The sequence below is a fragment of the Symphalangus syndactylus genome, chromosome 3 (genome assembly GCF_028878055.3).
Source record: "Symphalangus syndactylus isolate Jambi chromosome 3, NHGRI_mSymSyn1-v2.1_pri, whole genome shotgun sequence".
Lineage (NCBI taxonomy): Eukaryota > Metazoa > Chordata > Mammalia > Primates > Hylobatidae > Symphalangus > Symphalangus syndactylus.
In genome coordinates, this window is record NC_072425.2 from 59,185,442 (window position 1) to 59,207,470 (window position 22,029).

At 41.8% G+C, this 22,029-nt stretch overlaps 1 long non-coding RNA gene across 1 annotated transcript; it reads right to left on the reverse strand.

Annotated features, from left to right (window-relative positions):
* Window positions 1-3,236: 3,236 nt before the first annotated feature.
* Window positions 3,237-20,617, reverse strand: LOC129478329 (uncharacterized). The gene is made up of 5 exons (XR_008656401.2): window positions 20,560-20,617; window positions 15,332-15,437; window positions 14,159-14,262; window positions 4,541-4,723; window positions 3,237-4,243 (listed from the first exon to the last, which is right to left on the reverse strand). It is a non-coding gene; the product is annotated as an uncharacterized lncRNA (long non-coding RNA).
* Between the last annotated feature and the right edge of the window lie 1,412 nt (window positions 20,618-22,029).

Consider the following 22,029-nt stretch of genomic DNA (forward strand, 5'->3'; position numbering starts at 1 on the left):
CTGAGGTCAGGAGTTTGAGACCAGCCTGGCCAACATGGTGAAACCCCGTCTCTACTAAAAATACAAAAAATTAGCTGGGCTTGGTGGCACACACCTGTAATCCCAGCTACTTGGGAAGCTGAGGCAGGAGAATTGCTTGAACCTGGGAGGTAGAGGTTGCAGTGAGCCGAGATCGTGCCACTGCACTCCAGCCTGGGCAACAAGAGTAAAACTCCGTCTCAAAAACAAAAAACAAAAATCACAGAAACCATTTTTTTTAGAGCAGTTTTAGATTCACAGCACTTTTAAGAGAAGAGTGAGAAGTCAGACACTGAGTTAAGATTCCATTTCCCTGGTGAGAACACATGGACACATAGAGGGGAACAACACACACGGGGGCCTATTGGAGGGTGGAGGGTGGGAGGAGGGAGAGGATCAGGAAAAATAACTAATGGGTACTAGGCTTAATACCTGGGTGATGAAATAATAGGTACAACAAACCCTCATGACACAAACTTACCTATGTAACAAACTTGCACATGTACCCCTGAACTTAAAAGTTAAAAAAAAAATAGATTTCATTTCCTGTACCAGGGAGGTAGCAGGTGGGTGGAGCAGAGAGAGGCATATGCCCTTGGGCACGAGCCTATTAGGGCACAGGAAAAATATCCATCTGCCGACACCAGCCGTGTGGTGGCACTGTCTGGGGAGAGAAATGGCAAACCCTCTACCTTGCCATGGAATCTCTGTCTGCTGCCCACTGTGATTCATGTAGAACAGAGGTCAGCAAAACTACAGAACCATTTGAAGGCCAAAGCTGGCCTGCAGCCTGTTTTTATTTGACCAGAGAACTAAGAATGGGTTTTATATATTTAAATGGAATTTGAAAATAACAACCAAAAAGACATGTGGCAAGAACCACATCTTTGTGCCCCCCCAACCCCCCGCCCAAGCCTAAACTATTTACTTTCTGTCCTTTCACAGAAAAAGTTTGCAGAACGTGGCGTAGGGGACCAGCCTGTCTGGATGACCCTGAGGAGTATTATGTTGGTTTTTGCACTGGGGAAATTCCCATTTATGGAATAGCCTTGATGGTTTCGGGTACTGATTCCCTCAAGGCTGGGCAAAGACAGACCCTGATCTCTAAAGCTGCAGGGGAGGGGCAGCCTCATGCCCTGGGAATCTACTGTCCAGTATTGCTCTCATGGGAATTTCAGGGTTATTCTAGTGTTCAAGATTGGCTTGTAAATACGTGCTTATGGGGTATTTTTTCAATTAAACAATATTTTTCAAGTGAAAGACCAATATGTGCATTTTTTTTTTTAAAAAAGGAGAAGTTAAACAATGAAAAGAGTCATCCTTTCACCCTAGGCTCCCAATTCAAAAGAACTAATATTAGAAGTTTCTGGTGTATTCTTTGTGAGTGTGTCCCTGTGGGTCTTCTTTTACTTTATACAAATAGGAGCAAGTTATACCACTGTCCTGGCTCTTGCTTTCTTGATTTTTTAAAACTTAGTAAGATAATGAAAAGATCTTTCCATGTCAGAAAGTACAAATTTGGCTTCTTTTTCATAGCAGCATAGTATTCCTTTGACTGAATGAAGCACGTTTGAATTAACTATTTTCTTATTAATAAAAGTTAAATCATCTTCAGGGTTTGTCTATTACGAAAGTACCAAATTTCAAATCCTTATACATATAGCTTTGCGCAAATTAGTGAATGTAACTAGAAAATAAATCCCTAGCCGGGCACGGTGGCTCATGCTTGTAATCCCAGCACTTTGGGAGGCCGAGGTGGGCGGATCACGAGGTCAGGAGATCGAGACCACGGTGAAACCCCGTCTCTACTAAAAATACAAAAAAAATTAGCCGGGCATGGTGGCGGGCGCCTGTAGTCCCAGCTACTCAGAGAGGCTGAGGCAGGAGAATGGTATGAACCCGGGAGGCGGAGCTTGCAGTGAGCCGAGATTGCGCCACTGCACTCCAGCCTGGGTGACAGAGCGAGACTCTGTCTCAAAAAATAAAAATAAAAATAAAAAATAAAAAAATAAAAAGGAAAATAGATCCCTAGATGTAGAATGGCTAAGTGGTGCATAGATTTTAGATTGGATACACACTGACAAGCAGCCCTCCAAGAAAGTTGCACCAATTCACACTCTCACCAACAGTCAGTGAGAGATCTTTCCCCCATGTATTTCTTAGTACTAACCCTTATTGTTATTACCAGTTTGCTAGGTGGAAATGTCATACCATTGTTGTTTTAACTTGCAGTTAAAATTATAAATGAAATCAAGTGTATATTTTCAGTTATTACTATCTAATTTAGGCTGCAATCCTAAATTAGCTTGTAATCCCAGCACTTTGGGAGGCCAAGGCTTGAGGACTGCTTGAGGCCAGGAGCTCAAGACCAGCCTGGGAAACATAGTGAGAGCCCCATCTTACAAAATAAAAATTTAAAAATTAGCCAGGCATGGTGTCATGCATCTTTAGTCCTAGCTACACAGGAGGCAGAGGCAGGAGGATGCTTGAAGCCCAGGAGTTCGAGGCTATAGAGAGCTGTGATTGTACCACTGTACTCCAGCCTTGCAGGCAACAGAGTGAGACCCTGTCTCTGAAAAGATAAAAAACTTTTTAAAGTTACATAAATAAATAAATGGCTAGTTTAGCCTAATGATTAAGAAGTGTGAGTTCTGGAGGCAGGCTACCTAGGTTCAAACCCAAGATATATTACTTACTAGTTCTGTTATTTGGTGCAAGTTATTAATACTTATTTCTCCATGTCTTTAAAATGAAGATGAAGATAACAGTATTCATCATATAGAGTTGTAAAGATTATGTGATTTGATGCAACATAAATCCCTTAGAACAGAAAGTGCTCAATAACTATGAGTTGTCATTTTTTGTTTTTTTGAGACGGAGTCTCGCTCTGTCGCCCAGGCTGGAGTTCAGTGGCGCGATCTTGGCTCACTGCAGGCTCCACCCCCCGGGGTTCATGCCATTCTCCTGCCTCAGCCTCCCGCGTAGCTGGGACCACAGGCGCCCACCACCGCGCCCGGCTAATTTTTTCTATTTTTAGTAGAGACAGGGTTTCACCGTGTTAGCCAGGATGGTCTCGATCTCCTGACCTTGTGATCCGCCCACCTCGGCCTCCCAAAGTGCTAGGATTACAGGCTTGAGCCACCAGGTGTCATTTTTTATATTTGTTTTTAAGAGATCTGCCAGTTTATGCTTTTGTTCATTGATGTGTTTGGGTTTCTCTTTTTAACATCTCTCACATCTTGTGTACACACCTTCCAGAATATAGGCTGCACGAGAAGAGGGACTTTATCTATTTTGTTTACTCACTGTATCTGCAAATCAATGCCTGGAAATTTGCTGATACATAGTGGGCAAACAATCAGTATTTGTTACATGAATGGAGACGTTGTTGAATCATGATATATTAAGGAAATCAGGCCCTTTGACTGTTAATGTGGGTTGCAAATAACTTGTTTCCCACTGTGCCATATTTCTTTTGGCTTTGCTATTTTTATTTTTTGCAATGTAAAAGGCTGATAATTTTTTTCATAGTTAAGGATATCATTTTTTGATTCATTTAAAATATATTTTGCTATATGGCGTGAGGTAGCACTCCAACTTAAAGTTTTCTGCCTTGATGTGATTTTAAGAACACTTGGATGTGCCTCTGCCCAGAATGTTCCCTGCATGCCGATTGTCCATGAAATCCCACTGCATGCATTTTAGGTTTTAATTCTGAGGTTCTGGTCCATATTCCTTTGAAGTGGTCTTAACATTGTCGGCTCTCAGACTTTTATATAGACAAATTCATAGGCTATTCCTGAAGTAAGTTTTACTATGATGAAAAGATGGGACAATTGTGACCACACAGAACACTGGTTGGTGTCTAGAGGGAATATGGCATCAGAGAGTCAAATGTTTGGGGAGAGGATGTTGGAAATTCCACTGATGAATTTTGCTTATTTCACATTAATTCTAGTACTGATTTAATTAGAATATCTTGCTTTTAAGGTAGGCGCTATTTTGTTTTGGGGTTTTCTTACATAATTCAGGCATGTCAATTCTGAACCGCATGTCAGTCCTTGAGATCTGAGGAGATGAGACAGTCCAAAGCTCATCCAAATATTTCTGAGAATTCCTAGAAGTCTTAAGTTCTCCTGCCTCTTTGGCCTCTTCAACTCCAGCTTGTTCATCATTGTCTGTGGGATGCCTCATGTGTGGAAACACAGATCCTTCTTCATTGTCACTAACCAAGAATCAACAGATACTTCTTACTCCAAATATTTATGGGGTTAGTGGCATTTACTGAATAGTTTTTTGGTTAGCCTTTCTGCCACCACATTGGTGCCATTTTTCTTTTTGTTGTAAACCCTATGTCTCTGCTCCTTACCCCCTCTCCACTGGATTGGTCTAAGACTGCAATTTTTCTTCCTCTGTTAAGACAAGTAGCACCCCCCAACTGAAACTTTGCCCAGCAGGAAGGGGAGAGAGTGAGTCACTTGTAACTCTACAAAGCATTTTTCCAACAAAGACAATTTTGTACCTGGGTAGAAGTCTGGTTCCAGCTGTCAGGGTCACAGAATGTTCTCTACCTTGTTGCATTTACAGTTCATCCTTGAACAACATGGGTTTAAACTGTGTGGGTCCATTTATATGTGGATTTTCTTCACCTCTGCCACCTTTGAGACAGTAAGATCAACTTCTCTTATTCCTCCTCTTCCTCAGCCTATTAACATGAAGATAATGAGGACGAAGACCTTTATAATGTTCCACTTACACTTGATGAGTAGTACATATATTTTCTCTTTTTATGACTTTTAAATAACCTTTTCTCTAGCTTATTTTATTATAAAGAATATAGTATATAATACATATAACATAAAAAATATGTATTAACCAACTGTTTGTATTATTGGTAAGGTTTTTGGTCAACAGTAGGCTATTAATAGTTAAGTTTTTGTGAAGTCAAAAGTTATATGTGGATTTTTGACTGGGTAGGGGAGTTGGTGTCCCTCTATCCCCCATGTTGTTCAAGGGTCAACTGTGCATTCCATTTAAACAAGTCCACAATTGCTTTCTCTCATCACATTCCAACTACAACCACACAAGGACATCCACATGCACACACTTCTCTCCTTTGTTCCCCTTTACATATTACAAAACACCTTAACAAGCAATATTAAAGCCAAATGTATTAAAATAATTGATAATCTTTATGTAATGGCTGAATTTTTACTGTTTCATTGCAGCGCAATAGATTAGACAGATGGATTCTAGACTAGATTCAGAAATTAGAATTGCTTACTGGGTAGAGCAGGCCTTAGTGGTCCCTTAACATTTTGAAGTCCTAGGAGAAAGTCCAGACTAGCAGGCAAAAGGCAACAGACAGAAGAGCATAGTCTAATCCTTCCTCTACCATGGGGGAGTCTACAAAGACTCACTCACACAATGTCCCAAAAGGGGAGCAGAGGCTGATGACAGAGAATCCAGAAGCTAATCACACATGAGTGAATTCATCTGGGGTTCTCAGCTAATAGGTGTTTAGTTATCTAAACTGCTAATGGTGGAGTGTCACTGAAATCTGATGGCAGGGAGTGGGCCTGGCCAATGGGCAGAACTGCTGCCTTGAAAACAGGGTGAAGGAGGCTGATAAAATGAGTATGGTATGCAGCAGGCTACTAAAACAAGAAAATGGGGAAGACTTAAATGGAAGGTGATATGGTTTGGCTGTATCCCCACCCAAATTTTATCTTGAATTGTAGCTCCCATAATTCCCACGTGTTGTGGGGGAGACTCAATGGGAGATAATTGAATCGTGGGAGCAGTTTCCCCCATACTGTTCTTGAGGTGGTGAATAAGTCTCATGAAATCTGATGGTTTGATAAGGGGTTTTCCCTTCCACTTGATTCTCATTCTGTCTTGCCTGCCACCATGTAAGATGTGCCTTTCTCCTGCCATGATTGTGAGGCCTCCCCAGCTATGTGGAACTGTGAGTCCATTAAACCACTTTGTTTTTGTAAATTACCCAGTCTTGGGTATGTCTTTATTAACAGCATGAAATTAGACTACTACAGGAAGTAAACTTGATCATGAATTTCTGGCTCACCACCTATTTTTGTAAATAAAGTTATATTGGAACACAGCTACTCCCGCTCACTTGCATTTTGTCTCTGGTTGCTTCTGTGCTCTCACAACAGAATCAAGTAAATTGCAACAGAGGCCATGTGGCCTACAGAGCCTAAAGCATTTATCATCTGGCTGTTTGCAGAAAAGGTTTGCTGACCCCTGCTCTAGAATATGAGTTCCTGGGAGCAGAGTGTTCTGCCCGTTGTTCCCGTGTCTATTCCCAGCCCCCAGCAGTGGTCCCTATAACATAGTAGGTACTCAATCAACATTTGTTAAGTGAATGAATAAATAAGCAAATGAACAAATAAACCCACAAATATTAGAAATCTCTCACTTTCCAAGTTCTTTCTGATTGGTCCTGGAGACCAGGGGCCTCTCACAGTTGTGGAGAAAGCAAGGTTCTCAGAGAACATATGAGAACCTGAAGATCATTTTGCAGATGAAAAGAGGTTTTCACATTAAAATCCTACAAGAAAACCTAGGCAATACCATTCAGGACATAGGCGTGGGCAAGGACTTCATGTCTAAAACACCAAAAGCAATGGCAACAAAAGCCAAAATCGACAAATGGGATCTCATTAAACTAAAGAGCTTCTGCACAGCAAAAGAAACTATCATCAGAGTGAACAGGCAACCTACACAATGGGAGAAGATTTTTGCAACCTACTCATCTGACAAAGGGCTAATATCCAGAATCTACAATGAATTCAAACAAATTTACAAGAAAAAACAAACAACCCCATCAAAAAGTGGGCAGAGGACATGAACAGACACTTCTCAAAAGAAGACATTTATGCAGCCAAAAAACACATGAAGAAATGCTCCTCATCACTGGCCATCAGAGAAATGCAAATCAAAACCACAGTGAGATACCATCTCACACCAGTTAGAATGGCCATCATTAAAAAATCAGGAAACAACAGGTGCTGGAGAGGATGTGGAGAAATAGGAACACTTTTACACTGTTGGTGGGACTGTAAACTAGTTCAACCATTGTGGAAGTCAGTGTGGCGATTCCTCAGGGATCTAGAACTAGAAATACCATTTGACCCAGCCATCCCATTACTGGGTATATACCCAAAGGACTATAAATCATGCTGCTATAAAGACACATGCACACGTATGTTTATTGCGGCACTATTCACAATAGCAAAGAGTTGGAACCAACCCAAATGTCCAACAACGATAGACTGGATTAAGAAAATGTGGCACATATACACCATGGAATACTATGCAGCCATAAAAAATGATGAGTTCATGTCCTTTGTAGGGACATGGATGAAACTGGAAAACATCATTCTCAGTAAACTATCGCAAGGACAAAAAACCAAACACCACATGTTCTCACTCATAGGTGGGAATTGAACAAGGAGAACTCATGGACACAGGAAGGGGAACATCACGCTCCGGGGACTGTTGTGGGGTGGGGGGAGGGGAGAGGGACAGCATTAGGAGATACACCTAATGCTAAATGACGAGTTAATGGGTGCAGGAAATCAACATGGCACATGGATACATATGTAACAAACCTGCACATTGTGCACATGTACCCTAAAACCCTAAAGTATAATAAAAAAAAAAAAAAAAAGAAAAGAGGTTTTCAAATGTCTGTAACAACTTTACCAGTAGCAACTTCCTCTGCATGTCTATTTCTAGAAATGAAGCCCAATTTTAAATCTGCAGAATTAGCAAAGCACTCTGATAGTTTTCACTAATGAATTCTAATGGTTAATTATGCTTAGTCTCTTAATGGTTTTCTTCCTCCATCAGGGCCTTCCACACTGGTTCTGCTCAGAGGGCACAAAATGATACCTACTGATTGTACTTCTTAAAAAAAAAAAAAAAAAAAAAAAAAAAAAAAAAAGCTTTGAGTTTGCTGCAGGTATCTTTTCTTGTTTTTATTGATCCTCCTCATTTTCACTGATAACTAAGAGCTGATAGGAAAAGAATATAAGCATGGAGATTGCTGGACATGTTCGGGTTTCAGTTTTTAAATGCCTACTGCTGACTTTTCAGAACCTGGGTGAAGGTTGGTATTAAGTGACCTCCCACAACACCAACCAAAGTGTCTAAAGAATAAAGATAAAGACCTCATTCTTAGGATTTTAGTGTACAAGGCCTCTAAGAAGAACTTGGCAAGGGTATCACAAGCCTGCCTATGGTACCCAAACTGCTTAGCAAGAAGCACCCTGCTCTCTGAAGCCTCCTGGGGTGAGCATGTGTTAAAGAACCTGGGATTCCTTTGTTGGCCATTTCCCTCAAGGATTTCTTTCTTAAGGAAAAAGTGAATTTATGCAATGGGAAGTCTTCAAACCCTGTAACTGTGGTTACCTCTTGTCTTAGTCAGTTCAGGCTGGTATAAGAGAATACCATAGGCTCAGTGGCTTAAACAACAGAAGTTTCTTTCTCAGTTCTGTAGGGTGGAAGTCTTAGATCAGAGTGCTGGCGTACTAGATATATGGTGAGGGCCGTCTTCCTAATTTATGGATAGCATCTTCTCATTGTATCCTCATGTGGCAGGATCATGTCCCTCGTGTCTTTTCTTATAGGGGCACTAATCCCATTCATGAGAACACTCTCTTGACCTTATCATCTCCCAGAGGATGCACATCCAAATACCATCACAACTCAACTTATGAATTTTAAGAGGACACAAATGTTCACTCTATAGCACCATAGATTTCCTTATCTATGATACAGTATTTTCATCTGGGACTTAAAATACACAATTTTGAACAGAGGTATAAAATCATTTCCTGATGTGGACTATACAACAATGTCAAGTTTTTCTTTGAACAAATAGCAGGAACTGTGTTTCCTGAATTTCACCTTTCCTGCAAGGGGCAGGATGAAATGAAAAGGACTTTGGTTGCAAGGAAAGGGATTGTGTGTGATGTATGGGAAAGACCCCTGGCCAGAAGATGTAAGGTCGCATGTGAAACAGATGAAGACTTGAGATTCCTTCCAGAATTCAACTCTTCATCTCTCCTCAGTTAATTTTTGGTGGTGAGCAAGAAGAGGGGAGAATGGAAGAAGGAGAGAAAAAGAGGAAAGGAAAAACAAAAAGACAGAGAAAATAATTAGAATTGATTACATGATAGAGCCCTTACTAAGTGTGCAGTATTCTGATAAAAACTTTATAAGAATCTTCTCACATCATCCTTACACTACCAGTGAGATAGACATGATGGTGGCCATTCTAGCAAGGAAACAAAGAAGCTAAGAAACTGACCAAAGGCCACACAGCTGTTAAGTGGCAGAGCTGGGACTCAAACCCAGGTGGTCTGCTTCCAAAGCTCAAACACTAAAGAAAGAAAGAAAAAATAAGGGAAGAGAAGAGAAAAGGGAAGGAAAAGGAGACACAGATTGAGTCACAGGAAGAGGAAATAAAGGAGAAAGGAAAAGAGAGAAACACTGAAAAGACAGAAGACAGAGGAGCATTCTACATGATTATAGCTTAAGAAAAGAGCAGTCAGCCCATAATCTCCTATCATTGTGAATACCTTGGCTGAGGCCTGTGTGTTGGTGGCTTGTCAGCATATAAATTCACTCTGATTTTTAGTTGGAAGGCTCCAGCTCTCCTGGTTACATTACAGTGCTCCTCTCTTCACTGCGGTAGCGTTATTACATGCATCTCTATAAGAGGCTCCTGCAAAGGCAGGTATTTGATGCCTAAATTTAAATCTCCACTTTGATCCCAAATGTTTACAACCATTAAACATCTCAGATGAGACAAAGTCACTATGTACATCTATTTAAAAGCAATACTTTCTCACTGAAAGGCATTCGAAAGGGAATGCCCTGTGGTGGGGAATTGAGAAGACCTATTTCCTTATGAAGATTCTTGCAGAAGTTAGCTTTTAACTTGGATGCAACTCCACTACTTGGCTAAAAAAAAAAAAAAAAAAAAGAAAAAGAAAAAAAACTCACAAGAAAACCCTCATTCTATTGTTTATCTTCAGTCCTTCAGACCTCTATATATGCCATCCACTCTCTGAACATCTTTTTACCAGTTATTTCTGGACTTTTCCCATTCACCCTTCCCTAGGAAAATCTTCCTCCATTTTCCTAGAATTTGTGTATTCCAAAATCATCATAGCTAGGCACACATAAATCATTGATGAATTATACAATATTTTATGACTCCCTTCCAAATATGCCCCCCCGTAAAAAAAATTTAAGTGCTGATAGTGTTTATCAATTCAGGAATGATAATGGCAATGGGTGGGTCTTATGTTAACACAGATGGAAAATATGATTTATCAACAATCTACTGGAAACCTGATTTTGATTAATGGTATTTGGTGATGAGGGATAGAAAGTAGCTAACTGAACTTAGGTTGTGTTTTTCTAAACATCTTATCATAATAACACAACCTATGTTCAGTTAGGGATCACTTTATGGATGACTGCTGTACACAGCCACCCAGACTGCTCCCTGAGCAACTCCCTAGATAGTCACTCACATGGACTTCAACTCAGTGGCACCCCAGGAATGTGCAGTGCACAGCTTGGACAACTGTACTGGCTATCCTTGATAAGCACTGACTATGCTTCAGACCTGTACGTACCTCATCCCTGATCCTCGTAACAACACTATAGGTAGAAATAACTTGGTCAAACACACATGGCTACAAATCTAGGATTGAATCAAGGGTTGTCTTATCTCCAAACCCTTGTTGTTTTCCTAGATGACAATGGTCACCATGTACTGAGGGCTTCCTATGTGCCAGGATCTCCTCTAACGGCTTTCCATCATTGCCTCAGTGGATCTCACAGCAGCATCTGGAGAGAAGCATCTGTCAGAGAGGCAGAACCACTCGAGGGACATACTTGCTACAGAGATCTGACCTGATTCAATTGTGGGAGCTGGTTCAGCACGCTCTGTACAGCTTTTGCATTTGCTGTTTCTGCAATTGATGTTGGAGCTTGCAATCCACAGAGCAGGCAGTAGGGGAGGGAGGATGCATGTAAATTGAGGGAGAGCAAGGACAAGCTGGAACCAGTAAAATGACCTGGAGCCTTGTAGAATCCACAGGACAGATTGGAAACCGTACCAGTTCCTGTTGCCTATAACCTTGCTGGTGTGGCTGCCTTCCAGAAGCCAGGGCCCTTTGTCATGGAACTAAACACACACAGCTGGCCCAGGAGTCAGAGAAGCTGAAGGAGAGAGTCCAAGGGAATGGGGAGCAGTTGCAGGCCCAGCTGTGGCCTCATGCCATTGAGGTGAGCTGGCAGGTGAGCCAGGACACATGTGAGCTGCAGCATGGCAGCTGCTTTGCTTTGCCCTCCAAACCTCCAACAAGAGTCTCTCTTGGTTCCCACTGTAACCAGAAATAGAAGAGGAAGAAAACGTTGGGACTGTGGTTCAACCTAGCCAAGTTAACACATTACAAAGACCTCACAAAGGTTTCCGGTTATCTTCTTTATTTAACGGGGGAGAAAATTGAGGCATTTTAGGTTAAGCAACGTGTCCAAGGTCACAGCATTAGCTCATCATGCAGTTGGAATTGAACTCTGGAGAAACAATACTGGTGCAGAGAGAGGCTTCCCTTGACTTTGAAATAGCCCAAGACACCTGACAGGTGTGGAGTTACTGAGAGGCAGCCTGAGGGCCACAGCACCTTAGCAGGTGGACTAAGAAGGACAGAGAGCCCGTGGAACTGACAGCCTCAGTCACCTATGAAGCTACTGTGCCAAATAAGGTATCTCTAAACTCAGATGTCCCCTAGGAAAAATAGGAGGGAGGGGGTGCATTCTGAATTTTGCTTTCATCCAGAAACAACTCATGGAAACTAGCAGTTACTAAGTTGAACCCAGGTGTGGTTGAGTGTTAAGGTTAAACTGCTGCCTTCTTCTTCTTTTCCTAAGTAGAAATTGAGATTTGGAGCTACTTCACATTTCATCATAGAGAAATAAACCATATTTTGTTTCGGCACCACTGAGTTACACAGTCCGTGTCTGAGAAAAATAATATCCACCTCAGGAATGGTTAAAAGCAGGAGCTATGGAAAAAGACTGGGTTTTACTTTCTCAGCACTTCTCACCCCTCACTAACTGTAGGAGCTCTGGCAAGTTACTTATTCATTTTGTGCCTCAGTTTATTTGTGAGGAAAATCAGATTAAAAATAGTCACTTGCCTGTGACTGCAAAAATTCAATGAACTCACCTTTGTGAAGCATTTGGCACTGCCAGGGAAGGCTGCTGCATCGCCTAACTCTGGATGGCACACTTACATCGCGCTCCATATGAGCTCTGCTCCCCCAGTGCCAGCAGTCCAGTGCAGAGCTGGCAGATAGCCTTAACGATGTTAGCAATTAGTGGAAGTCTTATTACTGGGCTTGAGTAATCTCATTAGCTCCTCTGGAAAGTCCCCCCTGCCATGCTTCACTCCCTCCCTCCAGCCTGGGTGAAGGGCTTGCAAGCACCTGTGAGTTCCCCTGGAGCCCTGCCTTTGCCTCTCTCAGCACACATTGTCCAGTGATCTTCTGTGCTTGCCTATCTGTCTAACGCACTCAGCTGTGAGCTCCTTGAAGGCAAAAATTATGGCTCTGATTTACCTATCCTCAGGCCAAGTACAATTAAGGGAACTTGGGAACCTGGCAGAGTGAAGACAGCTGTTACATAAAGAGTGGGCATATGAGGCCAGGACTTCTGACTTCAGATCCAGTGATCTCCTTATCATAGATTTCTGAGTTTGGAGAATTGCAGAGAAGTGGGTGCAGAGATAGGACAGCCATCTGAGAGAAGGCCAGGTGGTGTATGATTTCCTATTGCTGCTATGACAAATTACCACAAACTTGGTGTCTTAAAACAACATGAATTTATTCTTACTGAAGTCCTGGATGCCAAAGGTCCAAAATCAATATCACTGGGTCAAATCAAGGTGTTAAGGCTGGGCTCCCTCTGGAGGCTCTAGGGAAGAATCCCTTCCTTGCCTTTCCAGCTTCTACCGACTATGTCTTGGCTTGTGATCACATCACTCTAATTTCCCAGGCCAGCATTTTCATATCTCTTGTTGCTCTTTCTTCATGTGGCCTTCTCTCTATCAAAATTTCCCTGCTTCTTTCTTATAAGGATAGTTCTGATTGCATTTAGAACCCACCCAGATAATCCAGGTTAGTTTCCTCATTTCAAGATCTTTAACTGAATCACTTCTGCAAATACAGTTTTCTCTAAAAAGGTATCATTTACATAATCCAGGGGTTAGAGCCTGGATATTTTTTGGGGCCATTATTCTGCCTACTACAGGTAGCAATGCACATTTTGTGTAAAATTTCATGTACTTCCCTCCTATCCCCCTCCCCAAATGTTCAATATAGGAGGAAGAGGTAATGGCTCAATTCCTAGGAAATGTCCTGGTATTATGGCATCCTGGGCCCCAGGTGGGAAGCTTGTGATTGTGACATTTCTCCCTGAGAAATGGAACAATTTAATTCCTATCAGTCAAACAACAAGCATCTTGTGTGTCTTCAATGTCTATGACCGATGTGGTTTAGATGTTTCGTCCCCTCCAAATCCTATGTTGAAATGTGACCTCTAATGTTGGAGATGGGGCTAGCGGGAGGTGTTTGGGTCATGGGGGTGGATACCTCATGAATGGCTTGGTGCTCTGCTGGTACTCACAGTAATGAGTGAGTTCTCACTCTGTGAATTCACATGAGATCCAGTTGCTTAAAGGAGCCTGGCATCTCCTCCCTATTTCTCTTGCTCCCTCTCTCACCATGTAATGCACTGGCTCCTCTTTGCTTTCTGCCATGATTGTCAGCTTCTTGAGGTCTCACCAGAAACCAAACAGATGTATGTGCCAAACTTGTACAACTTGCAGAAATATAAGCCAAATAAACTTGTTTTCTGTATAAACTACCAGCCTCGAGTATTCCTTTATGGCAATGCAAATGGACTAACACAGTGACATTCAGTTGGTTGTGTGCTAGAGATATAAGGATTGTATTAGTCCATTTTCATGCTGCTGATTAAGACATACCTGAGACCAGGGTGCAGTTTACAAAAGAAAGAGATTTATTGGACTCACAGTTCTGCCTGGCTGGGGAGACTGCACAATCATGGTGGAAGGTGAAAGGCTCATCTCACATCGCAGCAGACAAGAGAAGAAGAGGGCTTGTGCAGGAAAACTCCCTGTTATCATAACCATCAGATTTCATGAGACTTACTATCATGAGAACAGCATGGGAAAGACCTACCCCCATGATTCAATTACCACCTACCAGGTCCCTCCCACAACACGTGGGGATTCAAAATGAGATTTGGGTGGGGACACAGCCAAACTATTATCATTCTGCCCCTGGCCTCTCCCAAATCTCATGTCCTCACATTTCAAAACCAATCATGCCTTCCCAATAGTCCCCCAAAGTCTTAACTAATTTCAGCATTAATTCAAAAGTCCACAGTCCAAAGTCTCATCCAAGACAAGGCAAATCCCTTCTGCCTATGAGCCTGGACCCAGGAAACCATTTTCTCGTAGGCCTCCAGGCCTATGATGGGAGGGGCTGCCATTAAGACCCCTGCCATGCCCTGGAGACATTTTCCTCATTGTCTTGGGAATTAACATTTGGCTCCTCGTTACTTATGAAAATTTCTGCAGCTGGCTTGAATTTCTCCTCAGAAAATGGGTTCTTCTTTTCTATCACATTTTTAGGCTGCAAATTTTCCAAACTTTTATGCTCTGCTTCTCTTATAAAACTGAATGCCTTTTAACCCAAGTCACTTCTTGAATGCTTTGCTGTTTAGAAATTTCTTCCACCAGATACCCTAAATCATCTCTCTGAAGTTCAAAGGTCTACAAATCTCTAGGGCAGGGACAAAATACCACCAGTATCTTTGCTCCAAAGGTAACAAGAGTCACCTTTGCTTTCAGTTCCCAACAAGTTCCTCATCTCCATCTGAGACCACCTCCACCTGGACCTTATTGTCCATATTGCTATCAGGCTTTTGGTCAGTGCCATTCAACAAGTCTCTAGGAAGTTCCAAAGTTTCCCACATTTTTCTGTCTTCTTCTGAGCCCTCCAAACTGTTCCAACCTCTGCCTATTACCCAGTTCCAAAGTCGCTTCCACATTTTCATGTATCTTTTCAGCGCGCCCCACTCTACTGGTACCAATTTACGGTATTAGTCTGTTTTCATACTACTGATATAGACACAACTGAGACAGGGCAATTTACAAAAGAAAGAGATTTATTGGACTTACTGTTCCACGTGGCTGGAGAGAGCTCACAGTCATGGCAGAAGGTGAAAGGCATGGTCCACATCTCGGCAGACAAGAGAAGAAGAGGGCTTGTGCAGGAAAACTCCCCCTTAAAATAACCATCAGATCTCATGAGACTTACTATCACAAGAATAGCATGGGAAAGACCTGCCCCCATGATTCAATTACCTCCCACCAGGTCCCTCCCACAACACATGGGAATTCAAGATGAGATTTTGGTGGGGACACAGCCAAACCATATCAAGGATGAATGAAGCAGAGTCCCCATCTTGAGAAAAAGTGGAAGAGAAAACACAGAGACACACATATAGTTATTATTCAACAAGTGCTTAATTAAAATCCCAGGATAACTTTGAAGTCTAACCAAGTAGGAATTGAATTGAAATATAGATCCTGGTCCCATTACAAATACCACCAAAATGTCCCATTCCTTCTAGGCGAGGCATGCAAGCACTGTTGACAAGGCAGCTAAAGTTGCCTTCAGCAACCCTCAGCAGAAAATGCAGGTGACAGTTCTTAGATCTTCTTGGCACTTTTGTTTTTGCTAAACTAGATTTCAAAATAGTGTTTGCACAGGACTGTGGAGACATGTCAATTTCTAGATTGCCAGGATATTTTTAGATAGATGCTGAGTTAGAGAAAAGAGTAGTAATTGATTTGGGGTGAATATTTATATCTTTTCAACATCTTATTTGTAACTTTCCATGCAATTTTTCTATTATCTATTTTCAAAGTGAACTTAGAATTAGTTTTAAAAGTTATTGATGCATACTAAAACCATAACAGCATAGGTTCTACAGATCTAATAAAACTTCCAAAAATAATGACTATTAAATTGCAAATATAAATGCATACTCCTAAATAAGCCCCTAATGGTATTCACTGTGGAAGAGAATTTTGTATTAGATAAGTGTATTTTGGTCATACTCACAGAATTTTAGTTTCTGAACATAACTTATTATGAGACATTTTCTTCTATAACATAAAATTTTCAATCAATCCATCACTGCATCTCGTCACAGAATTTCACTCAAATACTACTGCCTTAAAAAAGTGATGTTTCACATTACATTGCCTCTTCTCATCTCTTCAACAGCTTTCTCCGATGGATGAGAATACAGTAGCACTTCTCAACATGAGAAGCCTGCCTTATATAAATCTTCAGTTCACTATTAAACAACTATCAATGGATTAAGAATATTTTTTCAATTTGGAGCTTTGCCAACAAAAAAGAGTCACATTGTAAAAGATTTAGAGGCTTATTCTCAGCCAAATGTGAATGATCAAGGCCTGAAGCACAGCCTCAATAAGTCCTGAGAACGTATACCCCAGGTGGTTGGCTTACAGCTTGATTTTGTACATTTTAGGGGGACAGAAGTTACAGGCAGAGACATAAGCCAATACGCATAAGGCGTATATTGATTCCTGTTAGAAAAGCAGAAGATGGAGAAGTGAAGTCTTCCAGGTCTTGGATGGTTTAAATATTTCATGATTGATAATTGGTTGAAACTCTTTTGCTGGAAGTGTTGAAGTCAGCAGAAAGAAACGTTTGTAGTTAAGATAAGGGGAGACTCTGGAAGCCAAGGTTCTTGTTATGCAGGTGAAGCCTCCAGGTAGCAGGCTTCAGAGAGAATAGATGGTAAATGTATCTTAGCAGACTCTAAAATGTGCTAGATTTAAGAGTCTAATCTCAATCTTTCTCTAATCTTAATCTTTAATCGAATCTTAATCTTTAAGAATTAACTCTCTTCTGGACCAGGAAAAGACCTGGGAAGGGAAGAGCCTTTTGTACAGAATGTAGATTTTCTCCATGAGACAACTTTGCAGGGCCATTTCAAAATATGTCCAAAAAATATAGTTTGGGGTAAAATATTTCAATTTTTTTCAGAGCCTGCTGTCTGTCATGTGATGCTATAGCAGAGTCAGGCTGGAATCTAGTATCTTATTTGCTACAAAGAGTCTGTTTTGTCAATCTTAAGATCTCTATTTTAATGTTAATGTTGGTAAGTTGTGCCTGAATTCCAAAGGGAGGAGGGTATAATGAGGCAGGTCTTATTCCCCTTTCCCTTGTCACCTGAACTAGTTTTTCAGGTTTACTTTGGAATGCCCTTGGCCAAGAAGAGGCATCCGTTCAGTCAATTCAGGGCCTTAGAATTTTATTTTTGGCTTGCAGCTTGATACAACTGACTGGTGTTGGTGCAGTTGAAGGTCAAGATGTAGAAGAACTATTTGCCCTGGTCTCCTGGGAATAGATATTTATGCAACCAGTCACAGAGATAGGACTAAAAGCAGCAGATGTCTATCATACAATTTTAAACTTGTATTTTGCTAAGAAAAATTTAGAAACAAGGCAAAGCATGATTGTATGTTCTTTAATATCATGCATTGCTCAACAGTTCTGACGAAGGGTCATCAGACTCTCTAGGGAAAGGTAACTGAGTTTGCACAATTGATTGGGGTCCAGATATTTACAATTCTGAGAAACCAATAAGGTGTGATAAATTTCCTTTCTGGCTCTAAGATAAGCCACATATTATGTTTCATTGCTCTGTGGCATATTCACCATTTAATATCTAATTTAGTAATCATACTTTAGCATTCCTGAATTGCCCATTTGCTGTAAGAATCTCAATTTTTCATAGTCTCCTTTTTAACTGGTGTCATTTTTCCTGCATTAATCAAATAAAACTTTGGCACATGTTTCCTATATGTCATGTGGAGTTGGTGTTAATATGTTTTGAAATTGTATTTGTCTACATGTTACCAGACCACACTGCCTATATTGAACTATATCTAAAAATATTCATAAATCTCTTAATACCATCATGAATGGCTCAATCATATGGCATTGTGTTTGTTAACGGTATTAAGTTCTTCAATGAAAATATTTAAAATATGGCACAATTTGTATATCTATGTCTTGGCGTTTCTTTATTTTTTAACATATCAGGAATGACTCAAAAAATGAAAGAGGCATTGGTCTCTTTTACCTTCTGAGAGGCCCTGGTTCATCATCACCTTCTGTCATGTGCCAATAGACATGAAAAAGTCTCTTCTGGTTGCTAAATTATCAACGGGATTTTAAAGCCTTATTGAGCATTGAGAAACATTAACATTCAGCCCCCTTTTCTTTCCTGAAATAAGAACTTAGGAATGTCCCAAGGGGAAGGAAACCTTTCCCTTTGATTTTGTTTTTTTATGTCTCTCTCAGAGGCTGAGTACTATTAACACCTGACATCAAAGTCACAGGCCAAAAGCACGACCTTCCTCAAAGGAATGCTGAAGAAAATCACCTTTTGAAAGTGGCCAGTTATGGCCATGGAATTTGGGGAATCTAAAGGTGGAGATTAGAGTCTGGAGCTCTGCCTTCCAGGGCTGCCCTGATCACTTCTGCTGGGAAGAACCACTACAGCAGCCCTGGACAATGACAGGTTCAGCCCTCCAAAGCTGAACTCATGACGCTTTCTTTATTGTCTTCCACCTCACTCAGTGGCAGCTATTTTCTCATGATAAACCTCAGAGTCAATTTTAAAATACTGTTTTCTTCTGACTCAGCCTGGTCAAGCCCCAGGAATTCTACAACCTAAATATCTCTTGAATTCATCCATGCCTCCCCACATCCACTGCCACCAGCAAATGTAAGACATTATTTCTCTCCTGAAAGACTGCCATAGTTTTCTAACTGACCTACCTTTTACCTTCCTCCAATTTTGGTAAACATAAATTAATAACCTTTCATGTGCTCACTGATCCCTCATAGTGAAGCCTTGTGTGACACAGCCTGTAAAGCCTCAGATGACTCATGCCCGTGTATCTCTCCAAGCTCATCCCCCATTCTTCTCTCCAGCTCCAGTAAGATACCTTAAGTTCCTTGACTATGCCAGGCCTTTTGCTAACCCAGGGCCTTTTTTTTTTTTTTTTTTTTTTGAGATAGAGTTTCGCTCTTGTTGCCCCCCAAGGCTGGAGTGCAATGGTGAGACCTCGGCTCACCACAACCTCCACCTCCCAGGTTCAAGTGATTCTCCGGCCTCAGCCTCCTGAGTAGCTGGAATTACAGGCATGCACCACCATGCTTCACTAATTTTTTGTATTTTTAGTATAGATAGGGTTTCTCCACGTTTGTTAGGCTGGTCTCGAGCTCCCTACTTCAGATGATCCACCCGCCTTGGCCTCCCAAATTGCTGGGATTACAGACGTGAGCCACCGCATCCGGCCCCCAGGGCTTTTCACCTGCTGTTCCCTCTGCTAAGAACACTCTTTTCTCCTTGCCCCCTTAGGGATGACTTCTCTGACCCCCTTGGCTGGGTCAGAACCCCTTGTTACAAGTTCTCATCTCACTCCGCATTTGTCTATCAAACCATTCACCACAATTGGCATGGTAGCAGGATCTTAGTGTTTGAATATTCAGTGTATCATTGATATGTGGAAATATATTGCTTTTCTTCTTTTTTTCTGCGTTTGCTACAAAAAGAGTCATTTTTTCCATCTGGCATGCAAAAATGACTCTTCTCGGATCACAGTGAAATTGTTCCTCCCTCCCTCCACTCTTTCCACCTCATGCAGGCCAGGCAATTCTAATGACCAAGGGCATCCTACTCTTGAGAGAAGAGAAACATTTTCTGTTGGAAATGATTTGGGAGAAGGTCTGATAGGGGATCAAATTTTTCCTGATGGTAGAGGTTCCATTGGAACATTCATTAATGTTGAGGTGAAACATTAATAGCCCAAGGGTAGGAACTTGGGACACCTGGAGGCAGGGTCAAGTTGCTAATAAGGAGAGGCTTCTGAGAGGCACTGGGCTAATCCCAATTAGTTGACTGTGAGAGTATCTGCTGCCAGGATGTATCTGACATGTGGACCGAGAAAAGAGCCACAGGGAGAGTGGCAAGCCCAGTAGGCTGCCTTCCTACAGGTGGCATTTCCAGGTCACCTGCACCCAGGCTACTCTCCATCCCCCATGTGAGGAGAGCTTCAGGGCATTTCTAAACCCCAGGGGATCTTTGGAACCCTATGGAAGACTAAGGAGGAATGAGACTTCTTTAGAGCCTGACTGGGTGCTCAAGAGCACTCCAGGCTGACCTGGAGCAGAAACTGTTGTATAATTTATTAATGATTTGTTTGCTATCTGGATGTCTTCCACTTCACTCAGCAGAATGTAACTTCCAAGAGAGTGGGAAGGTATCCGTCCTGATCACCACTGTACAACATACCTGATGCAGCAGCTGGCTCGCAACTCTTGTTGAATATCTCAATGGGCCTCAATTCAGCACCTAGAAAATGGGGAGATTGGGTCCTGTTACTGGTTCTTGTGGTGATTTGAGCCTCAGAAGTGCATCTAATTTAAAAAGAATCTGACTTAGCGTCCCAATATGAATATCAATTAAAAATGAGTTTGCTCTGACTGAGTCAGGAATGGATGGGGATTCGTCCCTCAACATCTCAGTCGACCCTAAACCTGCTGTTATGTGTAATGCCTATGTGACCTAGCTGAAATTTTACTCCACCTTAATTCTGCCTATCTTTAAGAAACAGGATGCTTTCAATTGGAAGTTTCCCCTGGCGACCAAATTGGCTGAAACTGGAAGGATACAAGATGGCAGCTCACTTGACCTCTGCAGAACCTCTAACTTCATTATAATCTAATTTCCATGCTAAATGACCTTCCCTCCAGCCCATGACTGTTGACAATCACCATGACAATGACCGGAAGAAACCATAAAAGGACAAAAAAGGAAGGCAGCACTCTGGTCCTGAGAAATTGTCTGCCCATTTCCGGAAAAGACATGAATATTCCTATCCTTGCTTTTAATACCCTACACCTACATTTAAGATGCCCCATATCTGTGGCTTCCTAGCTCTCATAAACTGAGAAGTTGATTTGTGAGCCACGCTCCTTCTTCTCAGTTCCACGACCATCAAATGAAGCCTGCATTGCTTGGCACTCACTTTTGGTTTCACATATTGTCTTCATGACACCAAACAAAGAAAGACCCCATCTTTTGGAGGACTGGCTTTGTCGGTAACACTATCTCTTCCTTCCTCAAGGCATCCCCTGCTGGGCCCCTTGGAACATCACCCAACAACCCTGGGACTGAATCATCTCTTAATGAGCCTGTTTTAAGTCACATAAAGCTTCCTAGTTGATGCAGGACAGGTGAGCCCCCAAACCGGGGCTTAGCCCAGGAGAGTTCTTGGCTTTTCCCAGGAAAGAATTCAAGGACGAGCTGGTGGTGCTGGCAACTTTTATTAAAGTGGCAGTGTACAGCAGCAGCAGAGGTACTGCTCCTAGTGAAGCAGGGCTACCTATAGGCAGTGCAGCCAGAGCAGCAGCTCAGAGGCAGTTCTGCAGTCGTATTTATGCAAATTAAGGGGCAGATTATGTGGACATTTCTAGAAAAAGGATGGTAACTTTCAGACTGTCAAGTCATTGCCTTGGAAAGGGACAGTAACTTCTAGGTGTTACCATGGCAATGGGAAACTGACATGCACACTAGTGGGCATGTCTTGTGGAGAGGTTACCTCTTCTCTGTTTTAGCTAGTCCTCAATCTGGTCCAGTATCCAAGCCCTGCCTCTGGAGTTGAGTCCTGCCTCCTACCTCACAGTTACAACATACTTTCCAGTGTCCTATTCTTACTACAGTGGTGACCATCCTGTTTGAAGACTCTCTGAAGTTAGTGTG